The sequence below is a fragment of the Ammospiza nelsoni genome, chromosome 13 (genome assembly GCF_027579445.1).
Source record: "Ammospiza nelsoni isolate bAmmNel1 chromosome 13, bAmmNel1.pri, whole genome shotgun sequence".
In the NCBI taxonomy this organism is placed as follows: Eukaryota; Metazoa; Chordata; class Aves; order Passeriformes; family Passerellidae; genus Ammospiza; species Ammospiza nelsoni.
The window spans coordinates 17,630,296-17,650,103 of NC_080645.1; the positions used below are offsets into that span (position 1 = coordinate 17,630,296).

At 44.7% G+C, this 19,808-nt stretch overlaps 1 protein-coding gene across 1 annotated transcript in view; it reads left to right on the top strand.

The window, feature by feature from the left end:
• The window catches only part of GAN (gigaxonin), a 40,167-nt gene extending 30,104 nt beyond the window's left edge, over nt 1–10,063 (top strand). Inside the window, exon 12 of the mRNA XM_059481449.1 lies at nt 9,924–10,063. The gene's annotated coding sequence lies outside the window, so the exon portion shown is untranslated. The remainder of the gene's footprint in view (nt 1–9,923) is intronic.
• Nucleotides 10,064–19,808: the final 9,745 nt, after the last annotated feature.

The window sequence follows — 19,808 nt, forward strand, 5'->3', positions numbered from 1 at the left end:
TGGCCTTGACAGATGCTCATGTTCCTAAAGAGTCAGGGCTGGATTTCAGATCCTCTCCCTTGCTGGTTTTATAACTTGAATAAGAGGCATTCTGAAAAGTCTTCTGTTTTGCTGTACCATAGCAAGGTCTAGTTGTCCTTAAATATTTTGTCAGCTAATCCTTAAATTTTAGTTATTGTGAAAGTGTCAACCCAGCTGCTTTTGGTCAAGTGAATTTCTGTAGCTTTGAGGGTACTTCATCTTTAAATTGAAGGCAAATTAATACAAAATTACACAAGAGGACAGAGGTGAATCTGAAACCAAAGGAAGCTCAAAATCAGCTCACTGATAGCTGTGGGCAGGCTGTGTCCCTGGTGTTTGCACAGCACGTGCCAGGCACACAGCCTGCCTTCAGGAGCACAGATCTTGATATGAAAATAAGGATTTTATCAAAGCTACTGAACCGCCTGGCTTCTGAGCTCCCCCTCCAGAACACACCAGGCAGCTTGGGTTGCTTTGCAATATTTCTGGTGCCTGCATGACTCAGTAAATGCACAAGTACAGAAAGAGGGGTCTGGGGAGGTTTTCCCCTGTTTTAACTGCAGTTTCTCAGTTTGTTCTGTAAATGCTGTGCAGGGGCTCTGCTACCATGCACGTGCCATGCAGGGTGGAGGATGCAATAACAAATCCAAATTGTTACAAGTGCCAAACTTTTGGGTTCTTCTGTGTATAACAATAATTCAACTGTTCTACTAAAATACAGATATGCTTAAAATTCACTGTGTTCCAAAAAAGAGCAGTGGTTCTTTTTTTTTAAATGAATGCTATTGGAAGCAATGTAAATCTTCTTTTTTTTTTTTTTAATACTGTTCTGCAGGTTTGTGTTACTCTTCACAGCTGCCTTGAGTATCACTCCATGTGATGCAAATGGACACTTTGCTCTTTATTAGAGCACTGGTGCCATGCAAATATATAATAAAAGGCAGCTGACAACAGGCTTTAGTATTTAAAATTATAACTGTTCAGATTAAGTACAATTTGTTTGCATTTATCGACCTGCAGAATGAAACTGTGCCTCGGGAAATGTGGCTGTGCCCAGGGACACGGGCAGACAGCATTGTAACTGAAGTGTGGTTTGGTGCCACTCACAGCAATGCTTTCCAAGGAATTATATTTAATTTAGTGTTAAATGGATCTTTTCTGCCTCTAATTTAGCACTGAGGATTTGGGGGTTGTGTTCTCTTTAGCTCTTTGGAGTACTTAAATGGCTCCTTCAGGTGGGTGGGAGGGGTGTTAATTGCATCCGTGTTTGTAGAAGCTGCTATTTCCATCTTCCCAAAGGAGTATTTCCTGTTCCCGTTCAGGACTGAGTACAGGCCTGTGTTTCAGTCGTCACTGCTGCAGCCTTTTGACATTTGCCATTTTCTGATGCTCTTCCTTGGTTTTTTTTTGAGCTGTGTTTCCAGGGCACATGGTCTGTGAGAGGAAAGCACAGGGCTTGGGAAGGTGAGCCAGTAAAAGCTAAAGGCAGTGGGGTTTGGGGAAACTCTGCTCATTTTCTGTGGGGGTCACCTCTGTGTGCTCTGAAGTTCTTTAATAAGTTTGGCACCTGCTCTCCATCATCCCTATGGGTTTTGGTGTGGGTTTTTTTTTTCTTTTTTTTTTTTCTTTTTTTTTTTTTTCCCGGGGAAATTCCTTGCTGTAGGAAGGATTGCAGCCAGGGTTTAAGGTGACACCTCTGACCAGCCATGCCCAGTGTGACTCTGCAGTCTGACTGCTGCTGTGCTCCAGCAATCAGTTCTCCCAAAATTTTGATTAACATGTTACCTAAAAACAGAGACTAAAGCCATTCATAGTGCCCAGCTTGATAAACATCTGTTTAAAAGGATTAAGGGTAATAAGAGTATTAAACTATGAGCTACCACCAACAGGTGATTATGTTGAAAATTAATTGGTGATACCAAATCTGAATAATATTTTTTAATTACTTATTCTAGGTAGCTGTTTTTTAGTTATAAAACTATTTGCAATACATAAAGGACTGGTATAGAATAATATCTGGAGGTTGTTTGAAATAATCTATTGGAATATCTTGAAAAGTGAGCTGGAAGATTGGAGCTTTTCAATGGAAAAAGGCTAAATCTTGATGCCCAGTAGTTTTGCAGGGTTTGTGAGCAGAGAACACCTGCCAGAGCACTTCAGTCCATGAAGCTGCTCAATGCCACTGCCTACCTGTGCCCTTGAATTTGCATAATGAAGTGAGGTGGTTCTGAGCCCTGGTAAAAGCTGACAGGTCTGATTGCAATAATAGAAAAAAGCATCCCCTGTGTGTAATCAGTGTTATTTTATTGATAAAACATAATTTTTTTTTTTTTTTTAATACTAGGGGTTTTGAATTACCACCTGAGGCACTAATTTAATTTTTTTTTTTCTTAATTTATTTGACTTTCTTCCATTTCTTTTGAGTTTCTTGCTGAGACAACCTCAGTTTTTGTCGAGGTCAAGTTTCTTTCATCTGTAGCTCTAAACCCTGTCAGAGCCTGACTGACCTCCTGCCACCAGCTGTGCACTTGTTTCTCAAGTGTCATTTCTGTGCATTCTGTTATTGGGCTGCCAATTTCAGAACAGGAAAAAAAAGCCCTGTGGAACAAATTTGTACCTGATGAAAGCAAAAGCCATTTTGGAAAGTTTAAATTTCCATCTGCAAAAGGCAGTGTGCTATAAAAACCTGATCCTTGGCTGGGCTTGAGGTTCTCTCCTGAACAACCTCACATGCAAAAGCTTTGGGTTTTATTAATCTGCTTTATTAATTTACACATGATAGCGGGAAAGCTTTATCATCCCTGTCACTTGTTTCGCTGTTTTTATGTATTAAAAAGCAAAGCCTGTTTATTTGTTAGAGTGAATAAAGCAGTGCACAGGGGTATCTGCTGAGGTGATCAAGTTAAACACAGCTGACATTCTGTAAAGCTCTTGCTATAGTTTCTTTCTGAAGGGAAGCCAGGGAGTGCCCTCTTAAGAAATACTTTCAGACCCTTTCAGAGCTGGTCTTAAACTAGTGCAAAGGACTCCTCTGGGTTGCTTAGAGAACATGAAGTCTGTTCTAGCTTTTGTTTGCTTGGGGAAACACCTGCTAAGTCAATTTTTAGCTTGCCTTTTTTTTTTTTTTTTTTTTTTTTTTTTTTTTTTTAAATTCTTGACTTCCAAAACCTGAAGTTTGCTTCTTGCAATTGAAACATGTTAGTGTTTAAGGGTCTGCCTTTTGCAATGCATGGTGAGTATTCTGTCCTATCTTGGCTACATGATGTAGACAGCAAGCTGTGTTCTGGGGGGCTCCTGGATGCTCCTTTGCAGTGCTGAGGGGTGGAGAAGGTTCAGTACAAAATTCTCCTTATACTGCACAAGCCTTGCTGTGAGTGTCAGGGGGGCAAGAGGCTGGGTTTGGTACAGAATCCATGGAATTGCCACCACTGACTGCCCTCAGTGTTTGGACCCCAAAGCCCATCAGGGGCAGGTCCTGGCTGTTCCATGCACACTGTTTCCTCTGGCCTCAGGTGTTTTGCTGTTATTAACAAGATTTTGCTTTCACTCTCCCTCTGAACAGCCAGCCTGTGCCCATGGGCCTGGGAGCACAGCTCCTGTGGGTCAGAGCAGGGTGGCCACACCAACTTGCTCCCTGTGAGAACTCACCCAGGCTTTGCACATCTCTGCACATCAGTGTGTGTGGGGACAGTGCTTAGTACACAATGCAATGACTTTTCATGGAGCTTGTAAAACTGCTGCCAGCAGGTCAGAGATCAGCTGAACCCCTGTGAGCAGAGCTGCAGGCAGAGCAGGTGTAGCCCAGTCCCTCGTGTGTGTCACTGTGGTGGAAGCCTGGCACCCTTGTCCTGGGGGGAAAAGCCCCTATGCCCAGCTACCTCATTTTTTCTTTCTTTGCACTTTGTCAAATATTTTTTGTTTTGTTTTAAATCACATTTTGTCCTTCAATTAAAAAAACCTAAAAGCAGACAAGAAGCAGGACAGAATGGTATCATTGCCCAAGGACAGTTTAATTTCATTTTAAATTAATGTTTCTGTACAAAAAGACCAAGGTTGACCTGCAGCTGCTGTAAAAAGTAAATAAAAATTTCTATTACTTGATAGTAACTATTATACTTGGAAATGAGAGTAGCAATTGAAAGGCTGTCCTGATGATTTCTAAATAGGAAGAGATCTGTTTAAAAAATAGAAGTCTCTGCTCCTTTAAGGAAAGATCAAAAAGTTTTCTCTCTTCCTCTACTCTGTTTTGCCTGTGAACTTGATACATTATCTCAACAGAGAGATTCACTGATTTTTCTGTAATGTCTAATTAGATATTTTTCTGTGGAGTTCCCCATTTAATCATCTGCAGGGGAAAAACTGTTCAAATCAATACCCACCTTCCATACCTGAACTTATGTCATTGCCCATTTCTTTGTGGTCTTCAGGTATGTGGGGTTTTGCTTAGATTGAAAAAGTTTTTTAAAAGATGTCTTTTCTTCTGCTTCTAAAGGTGCTATTTTGACATAGATTTGAATTCCTGACACTGTGCTTGACTTCTAAAAGTACCAATATAAGCTGGTAATCAGCTTGTGTTTGTTCTGTGGAGTTTTTCTTTGAGTATTCAATCTCTATTTTGAAAAGCATCCCTTTTCATAAAGATGGCTTCCAAACTGTCAAAGGCCTTAATAATACAAAATGTAATGGGAAAATGCTACCTTTTTCCTTTCTTTGTAAAAGCAAAGCCAAGAAATGCTTCATGGAGAACATCTTCCTCTAAAATTCTGAGGAGCAGCTCATACTAACTTTGACTTCAATGTAGCAAACATTTTAGTGGCCATGCACAAATAGTAGGGGTGAAACAAGGAGCTATTCATAACTCTGCAGACTGTACCAATTAGCTGCTAATTCCAGAGCCTTCCATTAGCATCATGGTGGCTATTCCATAAATATTAATCTTGCCAGGACGTGGCTGTGTGTCTGGGACAGGCTGACCCATGTGGCTGGCACAGCTGGGATGCTGGGCCTGGAGTGGGGTTTGTCTCAGACCCCTCCTGCTCAGCCCCCAGGGTTTGGGTGCCACAGGTGCTCAAGGAAGGAGGAGGGAAGCTCCAAGTGCTGCCATTGCAGTGACATTGGGCACTCTGAGGAGTGGCTCTTGCAGACACAAGTCATGGAGGAGAGAGCTGAATCTTAGTCCTGCATAGGAGCTGTCTTTATTTTTGTTTGATCTGTATCATCAGTTTGGTTTAGGCATTTGGTTACACTGCTACAGGAAGGTTTTTCTTTCTCTGAAGCACATAAAGTCCTACTCCTGCCCTGTCTGAAGCAGCAGGAAGGATCAAGGGTTGATGTTTGAATTTGTCCCATCTCAGACAGCAGGTTATTTATTGCCTTCTCCTGGGCTCTGCAGTCCCAGTGCTGTAGCATTTCTCAGTTGTGTTACTCTAAGAGCCCTTTAGCCTTTTGAAAAGAGTCCAGAGACTGCCTTGTCCTTCCCCTCCTTCTCACATTGGGTGCTGCCCTCTGGACCATCCAAACTCATCCAGGCTGTCACTGCAGAGGAGCCACCAGTTGGTGGCCTCACAGGAGTATCTGTGTTACCTGCAGTGCTTCTGAAAAACAGCTGATAAATGAGGGGCCATGGAGAAACCTACTGAGCTTGCAAATTCTTGATCCTCTCATTCTAGGGAAGGCTGAGGAGCAGCATCATTCCTTGCCTTGCAGCTGCTCCCTGCTGCACAGGTAAGGATGAGTCCACACTGTTCCTTATGATATAAACATTTATGGGCTGTTATAGGAGATCTACTATTTTGCATTTGTTGTATTTAAATCTGAAACTTCTGGAGCTATGTCTGCAGTGTGGAACCACAGGTACTGGCCTATAGAGCTGGGGAGCTTCTGGCCATCTGTTTTTCCACTGCACTTTTTTCTTTTTTTGAGAAACCAGAGATGTGAAACTGCATCCCACTTTGTATGCCCACTGCTTCATAGTCCAGAGTGGGACCCTGATAAGCTGGAATTGTTTTACCTTCAGGAGGAAAAACTAAAATTTCTTCACATTAGATGCTCTATCTTCAGAGTTTTCCCTTGGTAAATCATATTTATTGAGTCTCATGAATCTTGTGGGATTGGGTTAAAGAATATGAATATGTATTATAAGAATAATAACTAGTGTGCTTAGTCTGACTTTGTACAGTACAAATAGTCTCTTATATCTTAAGAGAATGAAACAGCTATTGAATAATCCAATTATGATATCTGTATTCTATGAACCAAGTAATAGGAGGGTGTTGGAATGTGATGTCACATTGCTGCCACTCTCCTAAAGGTTCAATGTTCTGTCAAATCTAAGGTCTTGATAATTACCAGGATATTGTCAGAATATATTGCCACCTTTTCTACAAAAGGCACATTGGTGTGGTGAGGTAAAAGCACTCACCTTTTCTTTACCATCTGTGGCATGCAGCTGGACAGCAAGGGTTACCCCATCATCCAGCTGTCCTGCTCCGACTCCTCTATTACAGATGTGGTTACTGTTACAGGCTTTTTATGTGTGTACCTGTTCTGTGGGTCCTTCTGTGCTTTGTGTGGGAATGGAGTTTTGCCTTTTATCTGTCCACCCCAAAATCTTTAGAAATTAATTGATTAATCACTCGGGGGCAGGGTTTGGAATGCTCTGATCGGAGTACGTTGAGTTACTTCTGTTTAAAACAGGGAAAAATAAGACATAAATGCTCTTTGACCTCAATCAAACTATGCAATACAGCACACCAGAGAGCTGAATTCCTTGTGGTACAGAAGTGCAGCTCCTGTGTCCTTCCAAACCCAGTCCTTGGTCCAAGGTTAGGAGAGCTTGTACTCAATGGCTGCCCAAGAATCTCGTATCCAGATCAACTCTAGTTCACTGCTTTTGCTCCTGTCCCCTTGCCTGGCCCAGCAGTTTAGCTGGGTCAGGTTGTTGGGTGTTTTGGCTCGGGATGATGTGATCTCCATGTGTGTCCCTCCTGTTGTCCCATGGTGTTGTCAGCTGGAGCTTGTCCTGTAACCCCCCCAGTGCCGCTTTACCACATTTGCACCTCCCGGCCCTAGAGCATGGCAGGTGTTTGGGGTTTGCTGTGCCCCCTGGGTTGGTGTTGTCTTGTTTTCCCTGTGTCAGTCAGTTGTGGATCTGGTGCTTACAGTAAAGAATCCCTGTGATGTCTCCAATCAGTCCAAGTACGTTTTCATTTCTGCTGCTTCTGTGTGAATTTGGTTTTTTTGCTTCTGTGGCAATTCAGTGATAAATGCCCATGTGGTCAGGACTGCTGGTAAAGGTTCTTTGTTCTCCCATTGCTTCGTTTTTCCAATGAAATTTGTTCCTTGTGTTCCTCTTCTCCCCCTGTTAAAAACGGGTACAGTTTTTCCTGGTTCTGCCTCCCGTGAGGAGCTCTCCTCTCCCAGGTGATCCTGAATTCTTCATTTACTTAACCCACCCAGGACCTCGTACAGTTTCTGCCTCCTAACTCCCTTTTCTATTTTGTCTTTCTTTAATTCAGATTGACCTCGATTTCTTTCTCTGATTCCAAGCAGGGATTTTGGTGCATAGCCTGGGAGACCAGCAGGAAAGCTCTCTCTGTGTACATCCATTCCCTCCCCAGCACGTGCAGTGTAAGGGGCTCAGCCTGTTCCATTCCTTCCCCCAGGTTTTTCCTAGTGCTAAGCAGACCACAGGCTGAACCATTTCTTATTTCTTTTGGTAACTGAAAATATTAGGAGATTTTCTTCTTCAGAAATAGCCACTGCAGATGGGCAGCTGGCATGAGAGAGGGTTGTTATGCTTCCATATTCAGTATTTTTAATTGAGGAACAAAGAATTTATTTTGGGGAAAAATGTAAATTTTTTTGTATTTGTACGTCAAAGTGGCCTTTATAGAAAAGCACATAAAATATTTAGATTAAAATTGCTTAGTTGTGTAATTTCAGTGGGGATTTTTGTATTGACAGGCTTTCTATGCATTTTTCAAAATATACTTGCTGTTTTGTGTTAGAATTATTGGAAATCTTTTAAAAAACATATATTACCACATTTTCCATGTTGATCCCTTTACTATCATTCCTTTTGAATACTAAAAAGATTTTAATTAACCCTGTAAATTAATTTTCCCCACAAATATTTGCATTAAGTCAATATAATGAGTTATAGCATGGGTATGTAGCTTTAAGGGAATAAGCCTAGTAGTGCAGCTATATTCTGGAGAGATGTGTTTGCAGAAGGGTGGTACAGCAGCGTTTCAATTGCACTTAAAACACTAAATTAGGAAATTAAGTTTTTGCTGTACTTCACTAGGGTTTTATTAAACATGTCCATCCTGTATTGTTTACACTTGAGCATTATTTAACTATGTATTATTTGTGCAGTTTGCAGTTCTCTGTTCTGTCAGGATTATGTGAACATTAACAGGTAGGAAAAGTTCTGGAGTGTGTGGTGTCCTCATGGGTTTGGTGTGAGTTTGGGGAGGGAGGAGAGAGGAAAGTTAGATACATTAGTGTGCTTTTCCATTTAATTATGTACACATTTTCACATTAGATGAGACTGAATAACTGAAGTTACAATTGAACTGTGAGTAAAATCAGTGGTTTGGGGGTGGGGGAAATGAAGGGGTTGCAGAACTTCAGGCAAAACCCCTTCAGTTGCACTGTGGTACAACTGCCCTGACTGCCTGTGCAAAGCACAGCCCGAGGGGACACATCAGACCCATCCATTTTTCTGGTTTTACTTTCTCTTCTCGAGGTGTTGCTGCAAGGTTTGCTAAGTAGGACCTTCCCAGAAATGTCTATCAACTGAGACTTGAGTTTTATCATTTTATGTTTGTAGTTTTAATTTTTGTTCTTGTTTCTGTTTCATAGGAGATCCCACACGTTCACAGGTTAGTGTAAGTGCAGGCTTTCAGGTGTAGCACCAAACGAGCGTTTCATGCAACCATGCATTCTGTAATTAAAGAAAAATGTGCAATTCTAATGGCACTTTGACCCATTGCTGAAACACTGGGTTTTGCAATTGAACAAACTCAAAATTTGAAAACACTCTGTGTCTTTATTAGATGTCTTGAAGGTGAAGCAAAAGGCAGTTACTCCAGTTGTACCCATGATAATTTGGTATTATTTGTTTTTTTTTTTAAATATAGATTTATGGTCTGTTTTTAGAAAAACACTCATTTCTTGGTTTACTTTAGTTGCCATAAATTGCCCAGTGCAGAGTCTGGTCCACCTCCATTCGTTTATTTTCATGGAATAGTTGCACAAAAACTGGTAACAGCAAAGTAGGAAAGCTCTTTGGTTACTCACCAGTAGCTTCCCTTGCAGAATTGCTTTGTGGCTCACACATGGTATGAAAAGGGACACGGGAATTTTCCTGGATTCAGTAGCACTCGCTTTGTTTACGTTTAGAACATTGGGTGACTAAAAGGAGGCTCCCTTTTTAAAGTATTTGACTTGTGCTTTGAGGACTTAGTTGCCACTGTGCAAATTGTGCTGTAATATTGTACCAAGGATCAGTGAAAGTGTTTTATCTTTTTTAATGTTGTTTGTATTTGACCGGGTTTTATAAATGTAAGAGAACAGAGTGTTGTATTTTGATCTGAAATTTGCGTATGGTAAAAGTAACTTTGCTTTATGTATTGGAGGTTTGTTCAGAACTTGAATCATTTTATAGAAGGGTACAGACCAAAATTAATTGTCTTAAAGGTGTTTAATAAATTAACCAAATAAAACATTGATTGTTTGAAAACTTGTTAACTGCACCTTCGGGTTTTTTTTTTTTTAATTTTAAAAGGAAGAACGTAGATTTCTCTCAAGGTCTTACAAAAAGTAAAAAAAAAAAGAAGTAGATTTTATAAATATCATCTCCCATGAGTTATCTGTTTTATTATTAAACATTTCAGCATGCCAGAAGTTTAATGAAAGGGGAAAACCCAAAGGAAATAAATGGAGGAGGAAAGGCAATGAGGAAATGAGGGGAGGCGGGCTCAGTCCCTCCCTGGCTCTGCCCAGGCAGTAAATGCTCCTCGTTTCTGGGCTGTGGATGTTGTCAACGGCCAGGCCAGGAAAAATGGGAGTGGGAAGGAGCTTCTGCTCACTTGGAAAAGCTCTCATGGTTGTTTCAAGGTGTCCATTCTCCCCAGCAGTCACCTTCACAAATACTGCTCTTCCATGTGACCTTTCAAAGCAGAGGAGAAAAATATGTGAAGCATAACCTCTCCCAAGGGCAGGTACAAACAGCTCCTTCCAGGGCTGCCTGATATCCCGACCCTTGGCTGTGTCACAGCGTGCAGACACAACCCCTGCAAGTTCAGAGACCTGCACATTTTTCAGATGCCAAGCAGCTGCAACTCCAGTTGAGCAATGTTCTACCTCTGTGCTGTGCTGCTCCCTGCACTGGGGTACCGGCCCTTGCCTCTGCTGGGGCTGCCTCCCCTGGGTTTGATCTTCAGGAAAACACCCAGAGCTCTTTCTACCTTCTCCTAAACAAAAGGACTGAGGCAAGGCCAAATGGGAGGTAGGAGTCAAGGAAAAGCTGAGGTTTGGGGCAGCTTGGGCAAGGGGAGTGAGGGGGAAGGCAGTAGCACGGCTTCAAAGCAGAGTGCAGAAACCAGGTGCTGTAAATACATGTTCTGAAAGAGATGGTGGTAACTAGGACAGAAAAATTTACATTTGTCCCATAAATCCCTTTCCTTACTTAGTTCCACAGCCATACCAAGGTCCGGGACTGCCAGCCAGGTTGTTGCAGGGAGCTAGAGGCTTCCAGTGTAAACACAGACTGATGATAGGGAATCTCGTGTTGATTTACCCTTGTTGCTGGTGTTCCTATGGTTATGGCTGTGTAGATGGGCTCTGCCATATCTCCCCTGTCTTACTAAGTCTTGGAAACAAAGACAGGAGGGTGAACTTGGATTTATCTTTATTCCACAGCCTGGAATCCTAACAGAAAAGGAAGAGGGCTGCTGCCTGGTTTCCTTTACCTCTTGTGCACAGAGGTGATATAACTTTTGAAGTTCCCATTTCTGTCTCTTTTTAACCCCTCAATTTTTTTTTTTTTTCCTTAAGTCTCACAGGTAGAATCCAGAACTGGTTTTTCAAACAGGATTTTCAGCTGAAGCTCTTGATGCCTGGGAGCAAGGCCTCTCTGTGCCTCCTTAACTGCAAGATGCTTGCCAAGGAGGCAAAGTTTTAAGTTTACGCAACCTGGACTTGTGACTCTGGTGATTTCTGTTTCACAGGGAGTCACAGTTGTTCACCAGCTTCTACCTCAGCCTGAGAGAGGAGTGTCCCATCAGCTTTCTCCTGGCAGGAATTTGCTAGGAGAGGCATGCAGCTGGCAAAGGATCCCTGCAGGTAGAGGCATCTGGGTGTGTGAGCAGCCCCAGCTTTGCTGAGCCAGGCTCCTCCCAGGGCTGGTGCCTCCTTGGGAAGAGGTGGCATCTGTGTCCTTTGCATAGCCCAAGTTTTGGAGCCATCTTTCAACAGGCCGAGTTTTCCAGGTGGAGAACAGGCTTCTGGCCTTCAGAATCTCAAATCAAGCAGCCAGACCCTGCTGTTCACTAAGGTCCATTTTGCTGAGTTGTCCCTTTGCACAATGATCACTGGAAACAGTAAAATTAACAGAAGAATTTACTGCTGTCCAGAATTCAATACAACCCATAACTTTTTGTCTGGAAGCAGCTGTAAAGTTACAAAATTAATGTGGAGTCCATGGGGTCTTGGTAAAAGCCATTTGAGCTGACTGTTTTTGCCACTCCACAGATTTCTCTGCTCCAGGTGAAGGCAATGGCAGCAGAATCAGAGCTGTTACTTTTGCTTTTTCCTGAGCGCGTTTGGGCGCACATGCCAAGTTCTGTCACGTGTGGCCTCTAAGGAATCGTCAACCCCAACACTGTGGGCTGGGCTGAAGGAGTTGCCTAATGGAGAATTTACGGTAAGAGCAAAATGTATTTTTAACCACCAGGATATGCTTATCGTCAGGAAAGGGCAAGCAGCACTCCTATCTCTCCAGGGAAGGGGAAGTGTTGAGCGTGGCTTTATTTTTTTCCAACTTCTTTTCAGACTCTGAAAGGTTTTTGTTCTTGCTGAGACATGTCGTTGGATTAAATCAGGGAGTTACACAGACATCAATCCTGGGTCACAGGTGAAAAATATTAAATGCCAGGCATGCAGTGTTTTTCCATTGCATGTGATGTACATTCAGGAAAAACCTTTGGAAAGAGTGCTTTGAAACGAGTCAGTTTTGCGTTTTAAAATACACCAAGAGCCCGTCTAGAAGCTTTTAATTTTTTAGGACAGCTTTGATGTTCTCTGTGTCGAAGAGGAAAGCAGATTCCCCTCCTTGTACCCCACCCTGTACCTCTGGAACAAGCAGCACATCAGGTGCCTGCGACCGTGGGCTGCTTTTGGCTCGGGCTGCTTTGCTCAGGAGGGGGCTGGACGGTGTCCCCGTGTTTGTCACTGTGCGTGCCTGGACTCTGCCACTCAGGGGAGCACCCAGAGATGCCTGTCCCCGTGTTTGTCACTGTGCCTGTTCCTTGGACTCTGCCACCCAGGAGAGCACCCAGGGATGCCTGTCCCCGTGTTTGTCACTGTGCCTGTTCCTCGGATTTTGCCACCCAGGAAGGCCTGTCCCCGTGTTTGTCACCGTGCCTCTTTGGACCCTGCCACCCAGGAGAGCACTCAGGGACGCCTCCCGAAGCGAGTCCAGGGTTCACCTTACCAGCAGCAGCAGCAGGGCCCTGACATTTCCCATTTCCCACAGCCGGCGCTGCTCTCTCCCTTTCCATAATCCTGCCCGGCACCAGGAAAGCCTTGGATCAGACACCGCGATTTGCTTGCAGGACACAGCAGCGATGCCTTTTAGGCCACCTAGGCAGGAGGGGCTTGGCTGATCCTGTAAATACCTGCTTGCCTGTTTTAGTCAGCGGTTGGAGTCACAAAGGAAAGAGACGCTTTGAAATGCTAAAAGCTGCCTGACCAAAGAGACGGGCTGAGGGTGTTCCCACCCTGCCTCGTTCCATTCCCACCCCCTCCCAACCAGTCTCGCCTGTCCTCCCGCTGTGTCCTCATCACTGCCGGGCCTCCCTCTCCCCCTTCTCCCGGCTCCCCCCGTGCCCTTCCTCGGGGAAGGTGTTAGGAGTCCCTAGAGCTCAGATTTAAAAGCCCAGGCACAGAAACCATGGCGCAGAGCGACGTGGCCGGGCAGTGGCTCACCACGGGCCCTCCTTGCACCCGCCTCAGTTTTTCCCTCAGCGCTGGAGGAAGGGCCCGGCAGGATGGGGAGGGGAGGCCGGGCTGTGCTGCTGCTCCCCGCGGAGGGGCTGGGTGGGTTTGTGCCGCATTTCTTCCCTTGTGTGGCTGTGTGTGTACGGGTGAATCACGGCAGCCTGGGCACAGCGAGGCGCTCCCGGGCACTGCGCCCTCAGAGCCCTGGGAAGGGCCGCTCTCATCCTCGCCATCAGCAGCCATGGAGCTGAGGGCAGCGCTCTGCTCTGCGGAGGGCTCGGGCCTCAGGTGGGGCGATTCTTTGCCGCGTGCTATCTGTGCTTCAGCAGGTTTCGCTGATTTGCAATTAAATCTCCTTTCATGTTGGTTTTAATTGCCTTCTCAGTTCCCCATACTACAGAGTAATGCTGAAGAATCCATTTTTAGCCTTTCAATTAATCTCCTCCTCATTTCAGCTGCGTCTGTGCTTTTCTGCTTGCTGTAGTAGTGTGAAATATTCAGGGAGAAATGTGAAATTCCCTCATCTGAAAGTCATGTACCACATCTTACAGCTTGGCATGAGGCACGGGAATGTTCCTGGCTCTACCTGCTTTGAAGAGCAAACAAAGGAAAGCTGCAAGCACCACAGTGTCTGGTCTTGGCAGATGCTTTGGAGACCAGCCCGTTTTCATGGAAATTAGGTTGTTGCTATTAGTTTGTTTTTTTTTGTCCGGACCTGAGTGATTCCTCTGAGTGATTCCTCGATCACTTTTCCATTTTCATGAAGCACTTTGTGAATCACATACGTGTAAAATGAAGGAGTTAGCAAATGCTGCTTCCCTTTGATGTATGGTAATCCTGCCTTCTCCTTCTTAACTGCTCCCTGGAATTTTCCATCTTAGTATGAATATTTCAATGAAAGGTAACAAAGAAACCCCCTCACTACCTTGTACTTGTCTAAAGACAACATGAAGGTTGTGAAAGCTAAAATGAAAACAAAACTGGTTTGCAGCTGAATGGTTGTGCAACCCCCATGTTAAGAAATGAGAGAGCAAAGGGCTGAGGAAGAATATTCAGAGACAAACCCTTCAGGTGAAGGTTAACCAGTCCCTGTTTAGAGAGGTGTGCTGGACTCACTCCTTGGTACAGGTGTGACACTGTGCCATTGTAGCAATCTCCTGTGCTGGAAAAGTGGCTTTAAACACAGTCATGTTCCATTTGTCTCCATTCAGAGATGTAGCATCAGGATCAAGTGCACCACAACTCAGTTCAATATTTACACCTTTCCCAACTTTTTTCCTTTATGCTGAATGTATTTTGTATCCTTGAGATGTTAGTCTGGTGGTTGGCATAACCCAAAATCTAACAATTTACCTGCCATCAACTGCTCCAGCTTTCTGGGCTCCTTTTTTCTTTTCCTTAACCTAATCTGTTCCTTGGAGCTGATGTAATTAAAATGGCACCACCCTCAGACCCTGGTCTGAGATGACAGATACTCCTTGGATTTGCTTTTCTTTGTACAAACACATTGTTATAAGGGTCCTAAAGAGTAACTTTTTCTTGCCTAAATAGATGCTGGGAATAACTTGAGTGTAGCACAGCTGTTGCCTACTTTATCCTTGAGTTTGAAAAGAAAGGTATAATATTATTCCAAATTTTTTCATATCTGTAGAAGTGAATTTGAACGAGAAGTCTTCTCTGTTTCCACTTTTTCAGTCTCATTGGTGGTGTGGTGAGAGAACATCTTCCTACAGGATTTCCCTGGTACATTCAGTTCTCTGGATGTGCTTTGAATTTGTGGTTAAATGGTGAGATGTCCTCTCTTTCTCTATGACTCCATTTAACCATTGGGAAAAGACAGTTACTGGGTTGGAGAATGCTAGAATGATGTTGTTTACTAGAGGAAACAGCCACAGGCATCTCTATCCCTTTGTTGGTTTCAGAGAAATTGAGAAGGAATATTCCAGAAGATTTCTTGGGCTCAATCAACACGGTGTTTCCAATGTGCAATGTCAGTGTCACTCTTGGGGCAGACCCTGGATTATGAGCAGCACTAAGATCTCAAAGTAAGGCCCCAATCCAACAAATATTTAGAGCTCTCCTTAGGCTTTTATTTGCAAAGTCTGTGCTCTGACATTGTGAGGCACCTGTGAATGTAGCAGACTGCTAGACAGGGAAGTGTTGCTTGGACCTAGAATGGTGAGTGGTTGAAAGCAGAACAGATTGGGAAATCTGAAAATTCAGAGGACCAAGGGAGTGTGTTCTCAGCAGAGCTTCTCACAGAGTCTTCCTCCACTCCCCCATGGTACCAGCTTATTAAAGAGACCTGAAAAAAAAAATCCCTAGTTTGTGCCAGCCTGGGCGACTCCTATCAGAGCTATGACAGGTTTATTCCATTTGCAAGTCAGAACAAGTTTCTCCTCTCTTTTGAAGGTACATAATTATCAAGATCATCCTTATTGCTACACCCGTTACCATTGCCTGTAATCTTTGAGTGTTTGCACTTTCCTAGCACAGTCCTGATAGGCAAAACAAAGCTTGCATGTGTGATAAGTTTAGTGTAAGAGACTCTTCTCATTAGTCCTGGAAGCCATGAATCAGAGTGATTTAGTGATTTGTCCAAAGCTCAAAGCAGATTTAGTGTTTCTGCGCTGCAGTCCTATTAAATCATGAATGTTATCAAATTTGCAATATTACCCAAAAATACTAAGTCCTTATCTTGTAAATGTGGTCTGTTTCTGTTTATACTGGAGGCCTCAGACCTTAACCATTTGTTTCTTCCTTTTTAAAAAAGAGGTCCTAGTAACTTGAAATTATGATAGTTTAAATTTTCTTCATGCTGAAAAACTTGTTTGGTATCAGAAAAGTGCCTAAAATTTTATCTGTTTCCCTCAGTTAGTGTCCTTGCTTGGCTAGCTGGGGTAACAGTGAGTGAGCTGCAAGTGAGAGTGCTGGAGAGCTGCTGTGAGAAGCTCAGCAGAGGTGAAGACAAATGGTCCAGCAGGAGGATGGAGAATTGGTCCCTGGTGACTCCAGTTCTTGCCCTTTGCACATCTGTGTGACTGGCAGGTGAGAAAGGCAGATCTTTGAATATGCCAGCAAGTTGTTCAGGCTGAGCCTCTGAGCTCTTGGCTTCCAAGTCAGGTCATGCCTTGGAGGAGCTGCTCCTGTCAGGGGAGCACAGAACTGTCCCTCAGTGCTGGCCCTTGGTGACCAAGGCTCTCACCCCTCCTGAACGAGGCTGTTAGAACTCCTGCAGTGGCTCCAGAGGTTTTTTGGGGAGCAGAACCATCTCAATGGTGTGTAGACCAGGGGAAGGGAGAAAAGGCTGCTCAGGGATGTGGCTGACACCATCATGGTTGGGAGGACTTTGCTTGGAGCTTCTGCTGTCAGCTGCCTGTGAGATAAGTGTGATTTTTTGCACCACTCTTGCTCTGAAACTCCCCCACAGCTGCAGGGACAGACGGGTGTCTCCTTTGCCACAGGGCCCAGGATGATGCAAAGAGATCTCACCTTTATTGCCTCAGTGCACAGCAGTACTGCTGGAGGAGGAACAAGAAACTACTCCTGCACCTTTTGGCCTCCCTGCCCACTTTCTTTGCTTTTTTGGTCATCTTAATCCTCTTCAGAAACTTTATTCTCCAGGAAATAGGTTTTTTTCACAGGCATTCTCCTGTGAATGCCCCTGCACTTCTGATGGCAAGAGGAATGAGTTCCTCCCCTTTCTAGGAAAGCCTCTTCAGTAGATTCACATTTCAATTTGCCTTCATGAAGCTGCTTGGTGACAAGTGGCACCATATCCTTCTCTGAGGCTCCCCACCCAACGTTTTATGCAAATTGTATGTAAACTTACTCTCACCATGAGTGGTAACCATGAGATAGGTCGTGCTAGAATGCCATTTTGTTCATGACTGTCCTGGGGCTCACCAGTGCCTACAGTCCTAGCAGGGGCCCCCTGAGGTGTGCACCAAACCTGGAAAATCCCCAAGGGGTAGGGAATGTAGGAGCAGTGGTGATTCATGAAACTTCCTGGGTTCCAGCTTACACTCCCCAAGTCCTCCTGCTGCAGCATCCAGCCCTCCCATGTGGCAGTGGAGCTGTTCTGCCACATCAGCATTATTGTGACTTTTCAGAAAGGAGCTGCCTGCACCCACAGGGAAATGAACCCACAGCGGCCACTCAGTGCAAAGAACTCTGTATGTGGCTGCTGTTCCAGGCAGAAGTGGCCTGGCTCCCAAAATGAGAATGTGGGGTGACTTGGTGAGCAGTGCCAGAGAATCCCACATGCCCCTTCCCTCTGGTGCTGCAGGTGGTGCTGGCCAAGCCCAGCCTGCACCCAGAGCTGACAGAGCCAGGGCCACAGCTTCCCAGAGGTGCCAAGGTGTTAAAAGCACACATGGACTGGGCTATGCACTATGGACTGAGCTCCCCACTGTGCACACAGAGCCAGATCCCACTTCCTCCGCGCTCTTTCAGTATTAGCAAGTCAGGGCCTGTGTCTGATGGGTAAAGGACAGGGAAGTCTGATCAGGGCCTTTAGCTCTGGGTACATCTGGTGGGGTCTGCTCCCTTTCTGTGGCTCCTCCTGGGTGCTATTGTGGTATTTTCTTCTTTCTTTCTTTTTTTTTTCCCTCTTAAAAGGGAGTTGTACCTGCAAACAATAAGCACCCCTGGGACTGCCTCTCTCTTTGCTTTCCCCATGTTTGTGTTGCCATGCTGGAGGAGCAGACTGGGGTGTCACCCAGACACATGACTTTTGGGAATGGTTGGTTGTGATTTGTAGCCTGAGCCCTAAATAATAATGCCTGAATTCATGCTTCATTTGCACCTAGTGGCTTACACAGAGAGATCTGTGCAGGCTTACTTTTGTCTTGCTTTTCCATCCCAGCTTTGGTGTAGCTTTCACACCACTGCGTGTGGTTACACCAGCACAGAGGGGCTGGGGGGTGTGAAGAGCTGAGGAAGGTTGGCTTTTCTACTTCCTGTTACAGAGGCAGTAACTTCTGCAATGAGTGAGGGATCAGGCAATTCTCCAGTCCCTGTGCAAAGTCAGGGTGTCAGGCCACAGGCAGAAGAAAGAAGCAGCTGTGTCACCAAAAAATCACAGGCATTTCTCATGCACTACCCTGAGAAAACCTGGACTATTTGCACCACCATTTTCTGGAAGGGGTTTCCATGCCATGCATTCAAACTTTAGTTTGCTTTGTCTCAACTTCCCTGGGCAGGCAATCCCTAAGTAACCACGTTGGCCAAAATTACTTGCCCACTTGAATTTGGATAAGTACACGTTTTCCCAGCTGGCTCATTGTTCTGCTGCTAAATATTGCTCAGATACCCTAGCCATGCCAAGCCCGATTTTTATCTGTGGATTCTGCAAGGCAAGCTGTGCAATGCAAATTATTCCAGTTTATTTGCAGGTCTGTACTGAGGAGGAGATCCCTGGAGCTTGATCCTTCTGTTTCCCAGTGAGTCATTATTGTTATGGAGGTTGTATTGCCACACCGCTGTGAGATATGAAACGCTGGGGTTTTGCAGGTCACTTGTCTTTTGTAAAAGAACACAGGGTCACAAAATCTCTGTGTGTCTAGCAGGAAACCAGCGTTCCAGTGGTGATCACATTGCTACTTGTATGCAAACCATTCTTCCAAAATCTCACCCAAAATCTCTCTCTAGGCAAAGGCGGGGGTCCCCTCAAGGCTTCACAGTGCTCAAGTGCTTAAGGAAGGAACTCTGAGTGCAGACAGGGACTGTTAGCATAGCAAAGTCTAAGGACAGGCAGCAGCTTTCTGCAGGCCCTTTTGTCTCAGGGAGCACTTTAAACCTTTGCTTTCACTTAATAACCACAACAACCAAGAAAAGCTGGGGGAATCTTTTGATAATTATATGTTCATTTCATAGAGTGCACATAAATCTGCTTGAAAATTTTATTAACTCTTGCAGTTAACATTCCAGTTGCTCTGGTTAGGTGTCCTTTCTAGACAGAGGAGAGAACTTTATCAGCTGCCTCTGTGTGAGAGAGTTTGTGGCTTCCTAACACGGAACAAGGCAAGAACAGGTTAAAAACTCTTCCCCCACATAGTACTCAGCTATCTCTCTGCAGTCAGGCTGGGTGGATTAGCTGCTGTGCCAGGAAAGAATGATGATCCTCCTGCACCCACTCGCCTGTGGGGAGGGCTGACCCAGAAGGGAGCTGTGAGAGGGTGCGGAGTGCTCAGTGAGAGGAGGCACTTCTGCCTTGGGAGCAAATTAGAGCGTGTTTGATCACCCAGTGGATGTAGGACATCTCCACAGCTCAGTTCTGCCTGAGAGGTCTTATGGATTAAATGAATGTCTGGATCCAGAGATCTGAATGCTTATGGCTGCCTCTTGCTTGTTTTGAGTTTGCTCTGAGCTGACACACACTGTCACAGTGACATCTGGGCCTGTTTTGTCACAGGCTTGGGTTTTTGCAAGGAAAGCCCTGAGTTTCCTCTGTTTGCCCCTGCCTTGTGCAACTTGCCCTGTCCACAGCTGCTGCAGTGGGGATGATGTGGGCACTGATAAGGCACAGCAGGATGTGTGCTGTGCCACAGCTGCAGTGA